Here is a 17,596-nt window from a genome sequence, read left to right as displayed (position 1 = left end):
TAAAAATCTCATATGTGTTCCTGCCTATGCATCTGTTCAAAAAGATTCAGGTAGCTGAAGCATTCTTTCAGGAGATTAGAAAGGGACAGTGACTGGCAGAGAGGTAAACTCTACAAAAATAAATACCAGCTCAGGTCAGTGGTTGTTGAAGGAAAGAGCAGGTGGGAACAGACAACAGGTTGACTGGGCTTTGGAAGAAGCAAAGGTCTTCACTGTTCAGGGGACACTACGAGAGAAAATGATGTGCATTACTGACAATTTCATTTTTATATTGTCTGCATCTCCCTGCCAGTCGGCATGTCACTGCCAGGTGGAGAGGTAGGAAACAAAAACAACTGTCTGGATAAAGGGTAATTGGACAGGGAATCACTTTGCTATCTTCAGTGCTGAGGTTCTGATGATGTCTATTTCTCTCTGTTTGCATCTCTGTCTCCTTTGTAAGTAGACATGGACAAAAAGGACCGGTATCCTCGGAACTCGCTACTGACAGTGTGTATGAAGTGAAACATGTTGCTCTTCATACACACTCTACTTTTCTTCCAGCCAATACTCAGCATATAATAAAATAGGAATTGTCCAGCTGCATATCCATTCTGGGATCCTGCCTCCAACCTTGGCAGGTGACTAGATACATAAGAAGACAACATAGTCCCCTTCCTAGTTGTGCGACCACAGTATGATATGGGGTGAGCAGGGGAGGGGATTTTACTTGACCCTATTTGAGCAGCTCACTCCTTCAGCAGGAGGATAGATGTCATTTTTTATTTTATTTGATATCATGTTCTTGCAACTACAGATATTGTTGCTGTTCGTACACAATGAAGCCCATCAAGTTAACCCCTCTACCAAGCAAGTATAGAAGCCCTAGTAGAGGGGCATTTAAAATAAATGTTGCATGAAACACGCTGGTAATTGCAGGGGATGTGTTTTCCTATTGGAGATGGGCCCTAGAGAAGGCTTCAAAAGTGGTGCCCTGGCTAGGACATGACAAGGATATGCCCCAGCAGACAAGCCTCCTCCCAGTTGCAGATATCCCCCTCCAGGGCATTGAGCCACAGTATTGCTAACCCTAAGTGTTCAAAAATCATGAGTCAGACTCCCCAGCATACAGGCAATTGGTTTAAAATACATTTGGGGGTTTCTTTACCCTTCTGGGTTGAGTCTTAAGCTTGAAAAAGTGAAGTGAGCGAACACTAATCTCAAACCATGAGAGACAGAAATCTACCTTTTTACAAAATGAAAACTGAGATTCTTATATAATCTCTTGTTTCCAGCAGCTGGAACTTTAAAAAAGAAAACACTGTAACCCAGGAATCCTATGATGCCAATTGACAGAGGGCACAGGGGTTCACTGGGATCTCCTGGGCTGGATATCAGCAGAAAAGTCAATCAGAGGGTGGCATCTGAGGTCTCTACGGAGAGCCAGCAGCCCACTGGTTATCATAATCATTGTGAAATGTATGTATGGATAATATTTAAAGAGTTACATGTCTATACTGAAACTTATTTTCTCAAGGCAGGTCATCAGGAGGTAACTGACACCTACCTCCCTATTTGGGCCATTGTGTACTATATGTCTCAAAACGCAGGCCTAGTTTCATACTAAGTCAGATGCAAATTAAGAGACTGCAAAATCTACAAGAGAGGAAATCTACAAGGAGAAATAGTCAGGGGAGTGTCTTGTTTATGAATTACAGGGGATTAGTCTGGCATACCTGGGAATGCAAAGAGACACACTGAATCCTTCCCGTAAAAGGCAAATTGACAGTGTGCTTTTCTCATGAAAGGAGAGTCACAGACAGCCTGCCTGAAAAGTACTGCACAGATTTTGTGTGAGCAAGACTTTGTGTAAAAGACATGAGAGTACCTTGTTAATGATGTCTAGGCTATAGAATACATGTAAAATAACCACTTGTTTGCAAACCTTCTATTTGCTACTACTTAAATCTCTTTGCTTTGTTAAATACACTTATACCTGACTTCCCTATAAACATATTTCTGTTGTGTTAAGCGGAGTGGTGAACTGAGGTGTAGCTGGTAAGATGGGATGTTTCTTTGGAAGTAGAAAATGAGTGAATGCTGCGAGTGATCAATGAACCAGAGAGGATGGACCAGGGAATGCTTGGAGGGCTGGACAGTTGGGGTGTGCCAATCACTAACCTGCAGAGTGATAGCGGGGCCTGCAGGGGATGGCTTGTGCTGACCGTGGCTGTCAGAGTTGGGGAGTTAATCCATGGCAGACACAGACCAGGCTTCCTCATGCAAAGGGCAGTTGGTAGTGAGGTGCCTCAAAGCCCTGTGTATTCCAGGGAAGCATCACAAACACCAAATACTGTGAGACTCACAATAAAATCATGAGAACTGGCAACACTGAATCCAAACCTATTTAAGTCAATGACAACCTTTCCATTGACTTCAGTGGATACGAGATCAGATCCCTGATCCCCAACCACCTTCTTTCTCAGCCCTCCAGCCCCCCTCAACTTCCTCCTCCTTTTGCCACTGTGCAGGTGGACACTTCTCTTACCGCCCCCACCTTATTAATCAATCTCAGTCTCCTTGTGTGATGCTTTGGGATTCACCTAGGCCAATGAGGGGTTCGGTCAACACCTGCCTTGCAACTCTGGGTGCCTTAAATGCTATGCTGCTGTGGCTCACAGCCAGGACACCAACAGCCAATATACAATCTTGCAGCTCTCACACCCTGGCTTCCACTGCCCTGTTACTCTTTGCAGGGGGACCTCAACACCCATTCCAGCCCTGAGCTCTCCCCCAAAATATCTTTCTCTGCACCCACAAAACCTTATCAAGTTTACTGCTCCTTTCAAGAGACAGGATACTGCAGTTTATATACTTAACTGGTGTTGACAAACCCTCTGTTTTAATCAAGGCACTGAGCTGGTTTATGGTAAATGTAAAACAGTCTAATTAATTAAAGGACATTAAGTGATACCAAGTAGAGGGAATAAGGATAGAAATGGTTACAAGCAAACAAAAGTAAAAATATGCTTCTAAGGCTAAAACTCAATGTAACAAATTAGAATCTTTTGTTCAAAGAAGTTTTTCTCATCACAGTCATTCTTCCAGCTTGTCTGGTCTGTTCTTTAACCAGGACCCAACGTACGGTGCTCAAAGTGCTTGGTTTCTTTGACTCCTCTGGTGAAGGATGACAAAATGGCTCTTTCTCTGTGCTTAGGTCCTCAGAATTTATCTTTGTTTTCAAACTCAGGAAGCCCTCCTGGGGGCTCATCTTGCTGCGTCCCCCAGGGGAGCTGACATCATGTGAATTTTTGCAGACTCCTCCTACCGTTGAGGTGGCCTCAATTATCTCCCCAATTTGCTGATGGCTTTGTTTACCTTGACCTTTTATGTAAATGTACTTTCATTGTCTCTCCTTGCTCAATTTATCCTGGAGACACATTCAAGGAGGGGGAACCACATTTTTATGGTGTAAGGCAAACTTACTTGCCCAGTATATTTTAAAGACACATTTCCAGCACATATTTATATTTCTTCATATATCAGTCACACAGACACCATGCAATTATATTAATGGCCAGCATGTTACTAGTTCACATACGTTACCTCACATGATATATTTTAGATACAGATTATAACAACAGTGAGTAGGGGTATGCTCAGCTGGTCAGGCCAGCTGAGGCTCACTGCTAGGTACTGGGAAGCCCCTTGCCCTCTGGCCTTGAGGTGCTCTCAGGGTCATGCCTTTGTTTGCACATGGTTGGAATTTAGATCTAAGTTCTTTGAGGGCAAGAACCTAGTCTTCCATTTTGCTTGTAAATGTCATGCACACTTCGGGTGCCGTGGAATCATAGTTAATAAATCATAAGCACTGGCCCTGGATGGTGCTATGTGCTGGTGGTAATGGTTTCATGATGTGAGCAGTGAGGGGAGATGCTGTTTCTGGTCTGTTGAGTGAGATGGGTATGGTGGTTATGGGTACTGGAAGGAGACAGTGCTCATGCTAAAGTGGGGATGGTGGTGCTTGCAAGGAGTGCTAGGGTTGGAGGGGCTAGGACTGGCCCTGGAGGCTGGGAAGGAGGAGCCAGTTTAATGAAAACTGGTCCCATATTCCCTCTTCCCACTACTTTGCCTCTGTGCTGAAACCAAGTAGACACCTATTCTTCAATGGAGCTGAAGGGCATTGTTTGGTAATGAGTAAGTACTAAATGGAAAGCAAAACTGCAAGTCATTTATGTGATTGTCTGAGATGCACGCATCATCCCAGGTCCCCTGGACCAGTCCGCCTCTGTTTTTAAATGTAATGTTTACTGCTACATAGCTGTGAACTTCCATAATATCCTGCAGCAGTGATTTCCACTGGTTAATTATGCTACATTTAAATACGTTTCCTTTTATGCATTTTATATCTGTTACCTTTCATACCCTCTTGCTCCCATATTTCTCTTCTTACTAAGGATACAGCTACACTACATGCTACAGTGGCATAGCTGAGGTAATGCAGATATGCTGCCATAGTACCATAGTGTAGATACTTGCTACAGCAATGGAAGGGGGTTTTCTGCCACTGTAGTAAATTCACACCTTCCTCTCCGCACCCCCACGTCCCAAGATGTGGTAGCTAGGTCAATGGAAGAATTCTCCTATTGACCTAGTGGTGTCTACACCATGCCTTCATCAGTTTAAATTTTTCATTCCCTGCATGACATAGCTAGGCTAACTTACGTTTTCAATGTAGGCCAGGCCTGACTCACTGGCTGCTCCAAGCAGGGATTGCTGAACTGACTCTTTTCAAGTGGAACGGTGGATAACTAGAGGGAGGCTAACTTAAAAAAAAAATTCTATCTGTCCTTGCATCACTTCAGAGAGACGTGCCAATGCCAATAGAAATGATGGGGTGTCTGATGATGATGTTTTGATAGAAGTATGCACATCATTAAGGAAAAAGCTGTCAGCACGTATTTTATTTCCTCCCCCTAAGAGTTAGGCTAGTGATTAGGTACAATTTTAATTTTTTTTTCAAAACGTTAATTTTATTATTATTTTCCATTTATATTTTGTAATGGAATCACGAAAGATGATGTGCTTTGCCTGTGAACCAGGCAGATTATAGAGTCATAGTGGATGCCTGCATCAGCCTACTATAAAATACATAAAAGATGTGGTAATATGGGAACCCTTTGGCTGTTAGCACCCCATTAGCGAGATGGGGAGCTTTACCAACCTGGCTCCATCCTCTTATGTTACCCAATTCTGCATTATGATGACCTGAGCCCTCCTGGCGGGTCCTCAGTAGTCTCTCTTCCCCTCAGGATGGTTGTGGAGTAAGACATTCTGTGGCTCTAGTGTGAGCTAATCAGATCTAGATGTCCTAGGTTTAAGACTTTCTTCTCCAAAAGCCCATGACCAGAGTAGCTAAGGAAAACCAGGGCTGCCCACACCACTGTGGTCCAGCTCAAGGTCCTTGTTTGGAAAAGTCACATCCCATCCTTCTCATTTAATCCATGAGCTACTTCCCACCTCTCTGCCACTATGGGCTTTCCCATCCTGCTTCTCCCTCTTTGGAGCTTTGATTTGTCCAGAAGCTTCTCACTAGTCTGCTGGTGAGGTCCTCTCTCTGCAGTCCCTCTGCCTCCCTAGCAGCCACCTCCAGTCTTGTAGCCTTTTTATCCTCAGAGCTGCTGTGGGGCCTGCCAATCAGCTCTGGCTGAGCAGACAGGCAGTTGCTTCTTTAACCCTTTGGCTGCTGAACCAGCATGGGGTGTAAAGACTCCATGACAGATGCTTATTGGTGTATTCCCACACTAATATGCCTTGGAGTTTCAGAGTAGTAGCCGTGTTAGTCTGTATTCGCAAAAAGAAAAGGAGTACTTGTGGCACCTTACAGACTAACAAATTTATTTGAGCATAAGCTTTCGTGAGCTACAGCTCACTTCATTGGATGCATTCAGACAGTGGTGCTCCTTACGGGTATATCAATTGCTTTAGATAACCAAGTAAGTATTTGCAGTTAAATGCCTTGATTACTGAAAAGGCAGCGTTTCCTATAGAGGTGCAGGAGAAGTGCAGAGAATACCTCTGATGTTCAAGTTACCTAGTTAAGGTAATGTTAGCAAGCTTTTAGAGGCCACCCAATTTCCATATGTGTAAAATAATTTGTGATTAGATCTGCAACTTCCATTCAGTACTGAGAACTATGCTTCAATCCCACTCATTCTGGAGCACAAAAATCCTGAACACGCTAGTGCACAGTGTGCAAGCACCTGTGGGATCAAGGCTGTTGCTATGTGTACATACACAATGAATACATTGAGTAAGATAGGGGATGGATGCACAAATTGCCTGAAATGTCAATATAAAACCTGTCTGATGAATACGTTCATTCATTTTAGGTACTGTAGAAAGTCTGCATGTTCTTCTAAGTGCTAAGATCTGTCTTTCTGTGCTGTCATGCCTCCAGCTCATGTATATTCACCAGCTCTAGCCCAATATTTTGTCAAACTGTATGTTATATGCATAATATAATTTGTTACAGGCTTTGTGATTTATTGTTGTTGTTTTTTAAACATCTGGTTAACTGCAATCAAATCATCCAAAAATTAGACAAAAACTTCAGACGTTTCATGATTTTTAATTACTAAAAAAACCCTTGATGAGTATTTGAGTTTTCCTAAAAATATTCTCAACTCAAAATTTCCAAAATAGAGAACAGATGGTGATGCTGTTTACTGTAACTTTTAAATCCCCCCTCCCCCCCAAAAAATCTAGCAATGAAAAGTTATAATTTCAATGAGTTACCTTTTTTAAACCATTCAGAATAATGTCTTCCATTAAAATAAACCTTGTTTCAACAATCAAGCTGACATTATTAAAGAAATTAATCTAATTTTAACTGAAGTGAAAACATCTCCCCACTAAGGCTCCCTTGAAAGAACGGGAGAGGCATTTGTTGACTAATTGAATCTGCAACTCCTTCTGCAGTCAGGAAATGAAATGCTAATTGGTCAAACGTGATGCACACACAACAGATCTTAGTAGCAGTGTGTTAAAGATTTGCTCGCCTTTCACCTCTAAAGATTGAAAGGTGGTGGTTCAGATCCTCAGCCAAATCATATGTGAAAGTCAGGCAGGTTGTCTTAGTCCTTTGACTTTTGTCCAGATCTTACCTAAAAGCACCTTTAATTCATAAAATTAGCATCTTCTCCTTCAGACACCCAGATCAAGTGGACTGAGGTGCACTGGTAGGACAGTACAAGGGTAAAATCTGAATAGTGTGTTTGCGCTATTCCAGCTCATATTAGTATGGTTCATTAATACGGGGACTTACATCAGCAGTCAAAGTCACATAAAGAAAGAAAAGAGTTAGATAAGGAAGACTAGATTGCCACTGCTCTACAATACATCCCAGCAGCCCAAGGACCAGAAAACATAGCTGACATAACTTTGCAATACATTATCAGACCCCTATATAAAAAATATTTTTGCTTTCCTTCTTGGATGAATATTTCCTGCAATATTAACTCCCCCAACCCCTCCCCAATTTTAGTACTCTAATTAAGTTTGCATTTGTTAATTTTCCTGAAAATTGAACCCAGCAGGGTTTTTGCTGCTGCTTAGTTTACTGATGATTTCAAACAGGAGTCTAATAATTTATATAATGAAAACCAGGATTCATTTCTGCAGAAATGAGCTAAATACACAAAAATTCATTTTACTTATCAATTGTTTGAAATCTATTTCAGGTGAGCATTCCTAATGCAACTCAGCCTTTTATACCATGAGCCTCAGGGTCCCAAATACAATCATTTAATTAGACAATGTCTAAAAGGCCCCTGGGTTCACTTTTTCATGAAAATTAACAAATATCAGCTTAGAAGGCGGTGTAATGGAATAAATGTTTTGTTTTACACATGGGATATATACAAATGCAATTATATGGTCTATGCTTTAACCCTTGGATGGCAGGATTTACTAGTCCTATGGTTGTAGGGTGTGGAGTATTCTAGCCCCCTGAACATAATGCTGTGTAGCTCTTGAAAAAGACGTTATCAACTGGATATCTTTTGTATGAAAATTGCGGGCATGGTATAGTTAACAGTAACCCAGGATTAATCCCACCAAATTCCCTCCTCCCCCCAGTCTGTTTATACACAGGACTGTCAAATGCCTACTGTAGTCAATGCCATCATTTCCCATATATAGCTCGTTTCTCCTTTGATGAAGAGAACCTTATTAAAAAAAATCAAGGGATTAGAGGGAAAAAAACTCAGTCTTTATTTCTTAAAATAATGTGGCTGCCTGGGCATTATACTGAGCTCCTTCCCAAGTAGCCATTAGCAGATGAACATCTATCGCTAGACTAAGCAAGGTGTGCAAAAGGGCACACTGCTCCTATGGAAGTTTCACGTGCCTGCCTCTTCCTAGATTTAACAGGCGTGCGTGCATTTTTTGGTCAGGCAAAAAGAAATTCTATCACAACAACAAATCTTCCATTTCTACAGTCTAATTTGAATCTCAGTTGGATATGGATGTGGATCAGGCCCAACAGCTATTTTACAAATCCCCACTGGGAATGTTTGTGTGTGATCATATTAAGGCTGTGTGAAACAGTTGCAAAAGAACAATCACTTCGAAGGTGTACCAAAAATGCCAACTGTCATTAAGCCCCCTCCTCATTTTTACATGTCTACATTTCCTTGGTCCAGCCAGGATTGAAAGCAGAATTGCCAAAGTACTATGAGAACTCCCGCGCCGCTCCCCCTCCCACCCCCAACACACACACCCAATCTGCAAATACAAGATGTTCATATCAGCATGCAAACTTCTGTACGCCTAGCTGAACCAATCCAAAATTCCAAACCATTACTAATCTAGATTGGGACCTGAATACAAAGAACAGCCTCAATTTTTGGACTGAGTGATCAAAACACCAGCATAAAATCAAATGGATTTTGTCCATGCTAGTTTTATTTTTCAAAATATGTAAGGCCATGATCTGAAGCCCTTATGTAGTTCATCTGTAATCCTTCCTCAGATACAACTCAACATTTCTCAAGTATTTCAGAGACAGTTCCACCTTTCTGTGGGATAGGGTGACCATATTTCCTAAAGTAAAAACAGGATGGCTGGGGCTCGCCTGAGCCACGCCCTGCCCCTGCCTGTAGGGCTTGCCAGCGCCACTCCCCTCCCCCATCACCCATGGCTGAGGATGAGCACTTGAACCCTGTGCTGCCTGAAGCTGGAGCTGACTACCTGAGCCCTGTGCATCCCACGGCTGGGGGTGGCTCTTCGAGCTCCATGCCCCATGCCACCTGTGGCTGACCCCCCCCACCCCAACCTCAATGCCACCCAAAGCTGGGGCTGACCCACCCCCATGGCTGGGGCTCACCCCCCCCCCAAGATCTGTGCCACCTGCGGCTGGGGCTGCCCCTGAACCCTGCTGCCTAGCACCTCATGCTGTTGCCCCCCCCAACATTCCTCTGTGCCCTCCCTGGGGGGGGGTGCACCCAGCTTTTTTCATAAACTGAACTTTTGTTTGTTTGTTCTTGTCAACTGATCAGTTGGAAAGAGCAAATGGGACAAATGCCCATTTTATGCATGTGGTGGGGGGGGGAGTTGGGATGGCTGGGACAGAGCTTATAAACAGGATGCATGGTCACTATATTGTGGGAGATCTACAAGACTAAGGGCTGGCAGCTGATTAAAGACTGCTAGATTTGGCTCAGAGTAGTGACTGGATGTGACCTAATGGGACACCAATCAAACTGATAGTAACTATGTCATGTTTTCATTAAAATAGGCTCAGTGGAAGTTAGTTCTAATGACACCATGCCTACATCTTGACAAGTTGCTGAAAATTTTAATACATTAGAAGTGAGATTTCTGTGTACTCAAACCTGGAATTCTTATCTCCCCATGCAGCGTCAACTGAGTTGAATTAATTGTATTCATTACAAGGTTTAATAACTTGCCAATTTGTCTCTGGACTTAACTCATGTGAAATACTATGGACAGATCCCATTTTAAAAAAAGGAAAAGTTAGGCCAGAGACATCTCCAAACAAGGACAAAAGATATACAAATCTGGTACCCATTGCCCAGTAGCTACAGGTGATGGTAGGAAAGGGGACAAGTTGAACTCTGCTTTCGGGCAGAAGCTGTATAAGACCAGACTGTCTACAGGTACATCATGTGATAAGAAAATTTACTGGAGCAATTTGCAGGCTGAGTGGCCACTGGTTCATTTAGGTCCATAAAGGTGGAAGAGGATGAGAGGAATGCATCCACTATGGGTGATTATTACATCAGAGAGACTAATTCACTCATTGCTTCCTGGGTTATTTTGTATCTTCTCAAAAGTAACACTGATGCAAAGCTCCTTTGGGCACAAATGTACATCCAGCCTTCCCGTACCCCCAACAACACACATACAGTAACAAGTCAAACTTTCATCCTAACTTCATAACAGAAAGAGCTGCCCAGGATACTCACATGTTCAGCAGACAGGAGGCCAGAGGAGGAAGACTTATGACCATGCTTACAATACAGCCACTGCAGCAGCACAACTACGGCCTTGTAGTGCCACAGTGGTGGATGCTTCCTACAATGACGGAAGGTGTTTTCCTGTCACTTTAGAAACTCCACCTCCCTGAGCATTGATAACTAAGTCAACAAAAACATTCCTCTGTCAACCTAGCTATATTTACACTATGCATTAGGTCAGTATAGCTACGGTACCCATGAGGCATGGATATTTCACATCTGTACGTACTGCAGCTATGTTGACCTAACTTCAGGGTAGATCATACCCAAGAAATAGATTTGGTACAGAGTTTATATCAATTTCTTCTCTCTTATACCTATGCAACTCCACCTCCATAGAAGTGCACAGGGTGTAAGAGCAGAATTTAGTTTTATAGCCTCCTTTATTCTCTTTACATAAATTGGCTCTCCTGCTTTACCTCTTTGAAAGGTGTTCACATACGCATACACAAACCAAAAGCAACAGCTGTCAGCAATGCAGTCCCATGGAAGGACCAGCACGGTCATATCTGAAAATAAACTACTGCTATTCTGAATGATACTAGCAACTCAGTCTTTCTTTTATGCAACTAGGATTATTTTCCAGCTCTACAAGGAAGGTGCACAGCATATTTGTTTGTTTAAACTGGAAAGAAGATTAAATGTGACTTGCAGAAACCAAAGAGCCACAACGTCTTAAGAGAAGCAAGGAAAATTATCACCTTACCTGTGGCAAAACACTTAGATGTGGACAGACCTGCTGAGGAGTGGATAACATTATGGACTGTCACTCAAGTGGCTGCTCTAAAGAGCAGCTGATGGGGAAGATAATGAGCAAATATGTAGCAGTTCCTAAATTTCTATACAACAGAGATGTATCAGGGATTCAACTAAGGCAGTGTCCACTTGTGCCTAAATGCACCTCTATATTCACACCCCACATAGTGTTGTAATAATTTTTGTACAAAATATGCCTTGTGAGGTATGATCTGAAAAATAACTCCTCACTGGTCAATAATATCATGATAAAATGTGTGTAGCAATATTATTTGTAAAGTTATAAACAATCTAAAATTAGGTCTAAAATGTGTTTACCAGACAAGTCTGGATAAACCAGTTTCTCAAAAACAAAGGACAAGCTGATGCCTCTAGTCAGGTGTAATCAAATTTGATTGGCCATCATCCATCAGGAGGCCATTCTTTGGTAAGGAAGAGGGGCAGGAACAAACAGATCTGCATCTTAGCAAACAACGTCATAAATATAAAGGGAAGGGTAAACACCTTTAAATCCCTCCTGGCCAGAGGAAAATCCCTTTCACCTGTAAAGGGTTAAGAAGCTAGGATAACCTCGCTGGCACCTGACCAAAATGATCAATGAGGAGACAAGAAACTTTCAAAGCTGGGGGAGGGAAGAGAAAAAAAGGTTCTCTCTGTCTTTGTGATGCTTTTGCCAGGACCAAAGCAGGAATGCAGGTCAGAACTCCTGTAAAAAGTCAGTAAGCAATCTAGTTAGATATGTGTTAGATTCTGTTTTGTTTAAATGGCTGATAAAATAAGTTGTGCTGAATAGAATGTATATTCCTGTTTTTGTGTCTTTTTGTAACTTAAGGTTTTGCCTAGAGGGATTCTCTATGTTTTGAATCTGATTACCCTGTAAAGTATTTACCATCCTGATTTTACAGAGGTGATTTTTTTACTTTTTCTTTAATTAAAATTCTTCTTTTAAGAATCTGATTGCTTTTCATTGTTCTTAAGATCCAAGGGTTTGGGTCTGTGTTCACCTATGCAAATTGGTGAGGATTTTTATCAAGCCTTCCCCAGGAAAGGGGATGTAGTGCTTGGGGGGGATTTTGGAGGGGGAGACGTTTCCAAGTGGGCACTTCCCCTGTTATTATTGTTAGACACTTTGGTGGTGGCAGCATTAAACCTAAGCTGGTAAGAATAAGCTTAGGGGGTCTTTCATGCAGGTCTCCACAGCTGTACCCTAGAGTTCAGAGTGGGGAAGGAACCTTGACAAACAGTATGAAGCTTCTTTTACCACAAGACTCCTTGTCACCATCCTCACAGCGAGAATACATTTACCTAGAAATAACCCTCAAGAAAATGCATTTTAAAGAGGGACTGGACTATAAAAAATCAGGGGCAAAAACACTCCAAATTCTCCCTCCCTATCAATCTCTCTGTCTTTCATCTAGGAAGACACAAGAAACAGCCTTTGGGAACAGATCCTGGCCTGAGAATTTGGTCGTCAATGTTACTGGGAACCTATGGTAAAGGATTTTACCTTGAACCAAGTCTAGTTTGTTAAGTTTTAGTTACTAGAAAGTGTTTTATCTTTATTTGTCTTGTAATCATTTCTGACCTAAATGCCTTATACTTGTACTCACTTAAACCTCTCTCTTTGTAGTTAAATAAACTTGTTTTATTCTTGTATTAAAACTTATCCAGTGTTATGCTTAAACGGAATTGTATGAATAATTCCATTTAAAGTAGCAAAACTGTTGGATATTTATCCCTTTAGAGGAGCAATGGGCCTAAAATATCTGAACTGTCCAAGAGAGGACTGGGCAGTGTCAAACACATGTTTTGGAGGAAAATTTGGGACTGGGAGTGTGTTGGGGTCACCCTGCAACTGGTAACCCAGGCTGGTGGAAACCAGAGTGTGTCTGGAGCATGCTGGCAAACTGCAGCTATACACAGACACTCAGGGTGTACTTTCATGCTGTTTGTGAAGGGCCCAAGTTGAGAGCTACAGCAGCGAAGCATTGAGAGGCACCCCAGGTTTAGGGCAGGTGGTGACCCAACGCCTCACTAGTCTGGATTGTACCCCAGAATGGTCATACCTCCCTTATTAAAATGGGCAACATTGATCCAACCAACATCACACTAGTGCATTCTATAGTGTTTAAGACCATGGTTGAGGAACAAGCCCAGTAAAGAGCAGTAAACATGATACTCTAGAAGTAGGCCAAAAAGAAATTAATTATAATGTACCTCACCAACTGTAATGTTATACCTTAGAGGGATATTTTTCATGGTCTCAGGTGGTATTCAGTTTATGCCCTGAGTTGGGAGGATTGTAAGCCATTCTCTTTTTTTGTTAGCTACTGGTAGTGTTACTGCAGAAGCTATTCTTATGCATACAAGTGCCTAATCCATTGCTAAGCTACTTGCCTCAATAATATCCCTTATTTGTCATGCTGGTTCCTTAGAGACATCCGCGCCATCATAACCACATCTTATTGCTAAACTGCTTTTGAAACCATGACCCAGTGCTGAAGATGTTAATGCATTTTCATGAACTGAAAACATTTGTTCAGTAACACTGATATTCCCCACATACTATACCTCAGAAGGGCCCCTCCCTCCTCCCTTCCAGGGAGTGCTCATAAAGGACTAGGATCCTACAGAAAACAAAGGACTGAATTCTGATTGAGTTCAACGGGTGCTGAGGATCCTTCTCTCATTGTAGATCTGAGCAAGTAGTATATAGTGGGAAACCATCCTCTGGATAATACTCTGTATGTCCACATTTCAAAGGTCATGCAAAACAGCATTCCATCATGGTGTGTTGTATGTGTAGTTTCCATAGGAAATTCAAGGCATTTGCTAAGCAAACCAGTTCAGACAGTATGCACAAAAACAAACCTTTTATTCTTTAGCCCAGTTTCAGAAGTGAGGATAAATACTGGCCAATGGCTTTTCCCCATTTTGTCCAGTTTTGAGCACTTTCTCATTTCCAGGTTCTTGACGAGATGTGTGGGGAGAACCACTATGAAAGGCAGTATTTCTAACTCAACTAATATTAATAAATACTATCAATCCTGTGAGAGAGCTGTTCTCTCAAGATTTCAGGCCAATTTTTCAAAACTGAGTTATCTGAAATATGCAAACGAAGTTGTGGGGTGGGGGAAGGAGGGAAGACAGTTGAAGTAACTGAAAGGTTGGCTAACCTATTGAAGTTTGCTTCCATGAGGCAAAAATTAAAATCAAATGCCTGCTATGCACTGACAAACATTAGATACCAAAACCTCAACCAATAACCACCATTTAGATGGCAATGAGTCTCTTAAAAATTCTGCTAACCTCTTTAAAGTGGTTTAGAAATACTCAGCACCTGATTCTGCCAGGGGTCCTGAAAACAATCTTCAAATACATTAAGTGCTGTTACAAAGAGGATAGTGATCAATTGTTCTTCATATTCACTGAAGGTAGGATAAGAAGTAATCAGCTTAATCCTCAAGAAGGGAGTTTTAGGTTAGGTATTAGGAAAATCTTTCTAACTATAAGGATAGTTAAGTACTGGAGTGAGCTTCCAAGGGAGGTTTAAAATAACAGGTTAGACAGCACTGGTCACAGATGGTCTAAGTATGCTTCCTCCTGCCTCAGCGCAGGGGGCTAGTTTATATCAGTGTTTCCCAATGACCCATCTGTGGACTGGCACTGGTCCCTGAGATTTCCCTGACACTGTTTAGGAAAGCAGCAAGCTGGTCCCAGGTATCAAAAAGGTTGAGAAACACTGATCTATATGACCTCTCGAGGCCTTTTCCAGTCCTTCATTTCTATGACTCTATGAAATACTGGACATCATCATCATAAACATCATTAATCATAAAGCCAAATGTTTCAGTTAACAGCACACATTGATGCTTTGGTGATTAGTAGTAGGACAAGGAATGCAGTAAGAGTCTGACAGCAGTGGAATTTGGGTAACCCATATCTTTTAAAGCTTGCCTGCTGTAAGCAAACAGCTTTTTATAAACTGAAGCAAATACTAAGGTCCTCTGTGATGTCTAGAAGAACAGGAGTACTTGTGGCACCTTAGAGACTAACAAATTTATTTGAGCATAAGCTTCGTGGGCTACAGTCCACTTCATCAGATGCACAGAATGGAACAGATAGTAAGACATATGTGTACATACAGAGAACATGAAAAGGTGGAAGTTTCCATACCAACTCTAAGAGGCTAATTAATTAAGATGAGCTATTATCAGCAGGAGAAAAAAAATGTTTGTAGTGATAATCATATGTTCCATTCTATGCAATTGATGAAATGCGCTATAGCCCACAAAAGCTTATGCTCCTGTTCTTTTTGCAGATACAGACTAACACGGCTGCTACTCTGAAACCTGTGATGTCTAGGGAACTCCTAATTTCTGTCAGTCTGCCACTGATAAATGATGGCTGAGGAGCATACTGCAGGTTGCAGCTCTGCAAATTTCCCCAAAAGATACTGCTATTTTCTTAGACTCAACAGCCTGCTGATAAAATAGCAGTTAAACTAATGTAACAATGAGCTCAGCATGGTGAAAGTGTTACCAAAAGGGTTTCTAACCTACTTGAAGTATCTGAAACCTAGGTGGATTTTTTTTAAAACACATACACAGTATTTCAGGATGTGCTGCAGATCGTTTCAGAGCACAAAGCCCTTTCTCCATCTCCCTCCTTGGCTGGGTTGTACAAGTGCTTATTTTCAGTTTAAAACTAAGCCTTAAAACATGCTTCTTAATTTACGCTGTGCCCCAGCCACAAGAGAATCCAAAGCACTACAGCAAAAGATCAATTTTTTTGAGTTTCCTCATGGAATGCATACTGAAGCAGTCATAAATGCTTGAAAGTCAAATAACTTTTATGGTGTGCGTGTGTGTAATGATAGCTGTAATGGTAAGTGATAGGTCTTGGTATTTCACAAATGGGATTCTAGAGACTTGGAGGCAAGAGGGGAAAGTTGAATTTACCACACACACTATGGCCAAGAACAAGAAAAGAGTGGGAGAGCCGGCACCAAGTTACATCCTGGTTATATTTATTCTGAAAGCATACAGTATTTCTTTGCTTTACATTAAGCCCAACCTATCAATTCTGCTGGTTGCTGGTGACTAAGCTGTTGCCAATGTTAAAAAATCAAATCAAATCCGTTCAGTGCCTGTATTTCTTCAGAGTTTGATGTGTGCAGGTCTGGAGGGAATAATATTTCAAGGAATTTTGAACTGCTGCAGTTAATTCCCAGCACACAGAACTGCAGATAAAGCAAAACCCCTGCCCCGCCACCTCCGGGCCTAATTTTAAACCTATGTAAACTCAAGACATTCTGAGCAATAAGTTAAACCTGTATGCCACTACTAATTTTCTTCCCTGGCATATGGGTACTGCAGAGGCTCTCTGATGAGATGCTGAGCTACAAGCTGCAGTTCTAGGGAACAACTATGACAGTGGCAGAAGTTCGGACTTTGTTGGGAATTTAGCTAGACCCAAGCTGCAGCACTCCATTCATTTTGTTTCATTTACATTCGTTAGAGAGCTTAATGCGTTAAAGGTGTTAGATGGCTCCAGAAGCAGACTCCCATTTATTCTCAGGTTTAGCAGGAGCAGCAGTTGCACAAGCTTCCATGCATTGTAAAGATGTTTCAAATCTGACCTGGTGGGGGGACCACCCTCTAGCAATGTAAAGAGGGTTCAGTCTCCCATGGCCAATTAATTCCTGATGTCTCGTGTGAATTGTGATGAGGTTCTCTTTCTATGGACTAGAGAGACCAGCTAATTTTGCACGGGACCCTGAACAGCTATCTGACATACATATTCACTTACTACCGCTGTGGCTGAATGTAAACCAGCAAGCTAACGGAGAAAGGCGGCTCAACCTGCAGCCTAAACATTCCGTGCACTTTTTTTATTGAACAGTAAAAATTTTAAGACGTGTGCTGACACTGTATTGACTCCAGATAAGCTGTCACACAGGCAAAGAAAATCTCTTTGCAGAAAAGTGCCATAAAGTAAGATGGAGTTAGTGCTGCACGGAAAAGTCGGAAAGGTTCTGTTTGGCAACAAAACTGTTTCTTTCGGATATATGCTGCATGCCCTTTCTTTCCTTCCTTTGTGCATTAGTCACTGCTGAAAGGGGAAACCTGGAAAATGTATCCATGCTTGCCTACAAAATTCCTTTCTTTTAATAGGAAAAGGAACAGAACCTAACAAAGTATCTTCAGCCTCCTTATAACTTGGATGGCAAAACCAGACCTGGCAATCATAGACAGAAGAGTGTCTCAGAGCCCTGGAGAGTTCAGTCTGAGATACTTTCCACAGGACAGGCAGCAGTG

The 17,596-nt window shown here is 41.9% G+C and overlaps 1 protein-coding gene across 2 annotated transcripts in view; it reads right to left on the bottom strand.

Moving 5' to 3' along the window:
- The window catches only part of PTPRT (protein tyrosine phosphatase receptor type T), a 747,520-nt gene that overhangs the window by 412,041 nt on the left and 317,883 nt on the right, over window positions 1–17,596 (bottom strand). The window lies entirely within an intron of this gene.

The sequence above is a fragment of the Dermochelys coriacea genome, chromosome 13 (genome assembly GCF_009764565.3).
Source record: "Dermochelys coriacea isolate rDerCor1 chromosome 13, rDerCor1.pri.v4, whole genome shotgun sequence".
Taxonomy (NCBI): domain Eukaryota; kingdom Metazoa; phylum Chordata; order Testudines; family Dermochelyidae; genus Dermochelys; species Dermochelys coriacea.
Note: the sequence above shows the minus strand (reverse complement) of the source record. Positions and strands in the feature narration are given on the sequence as shown.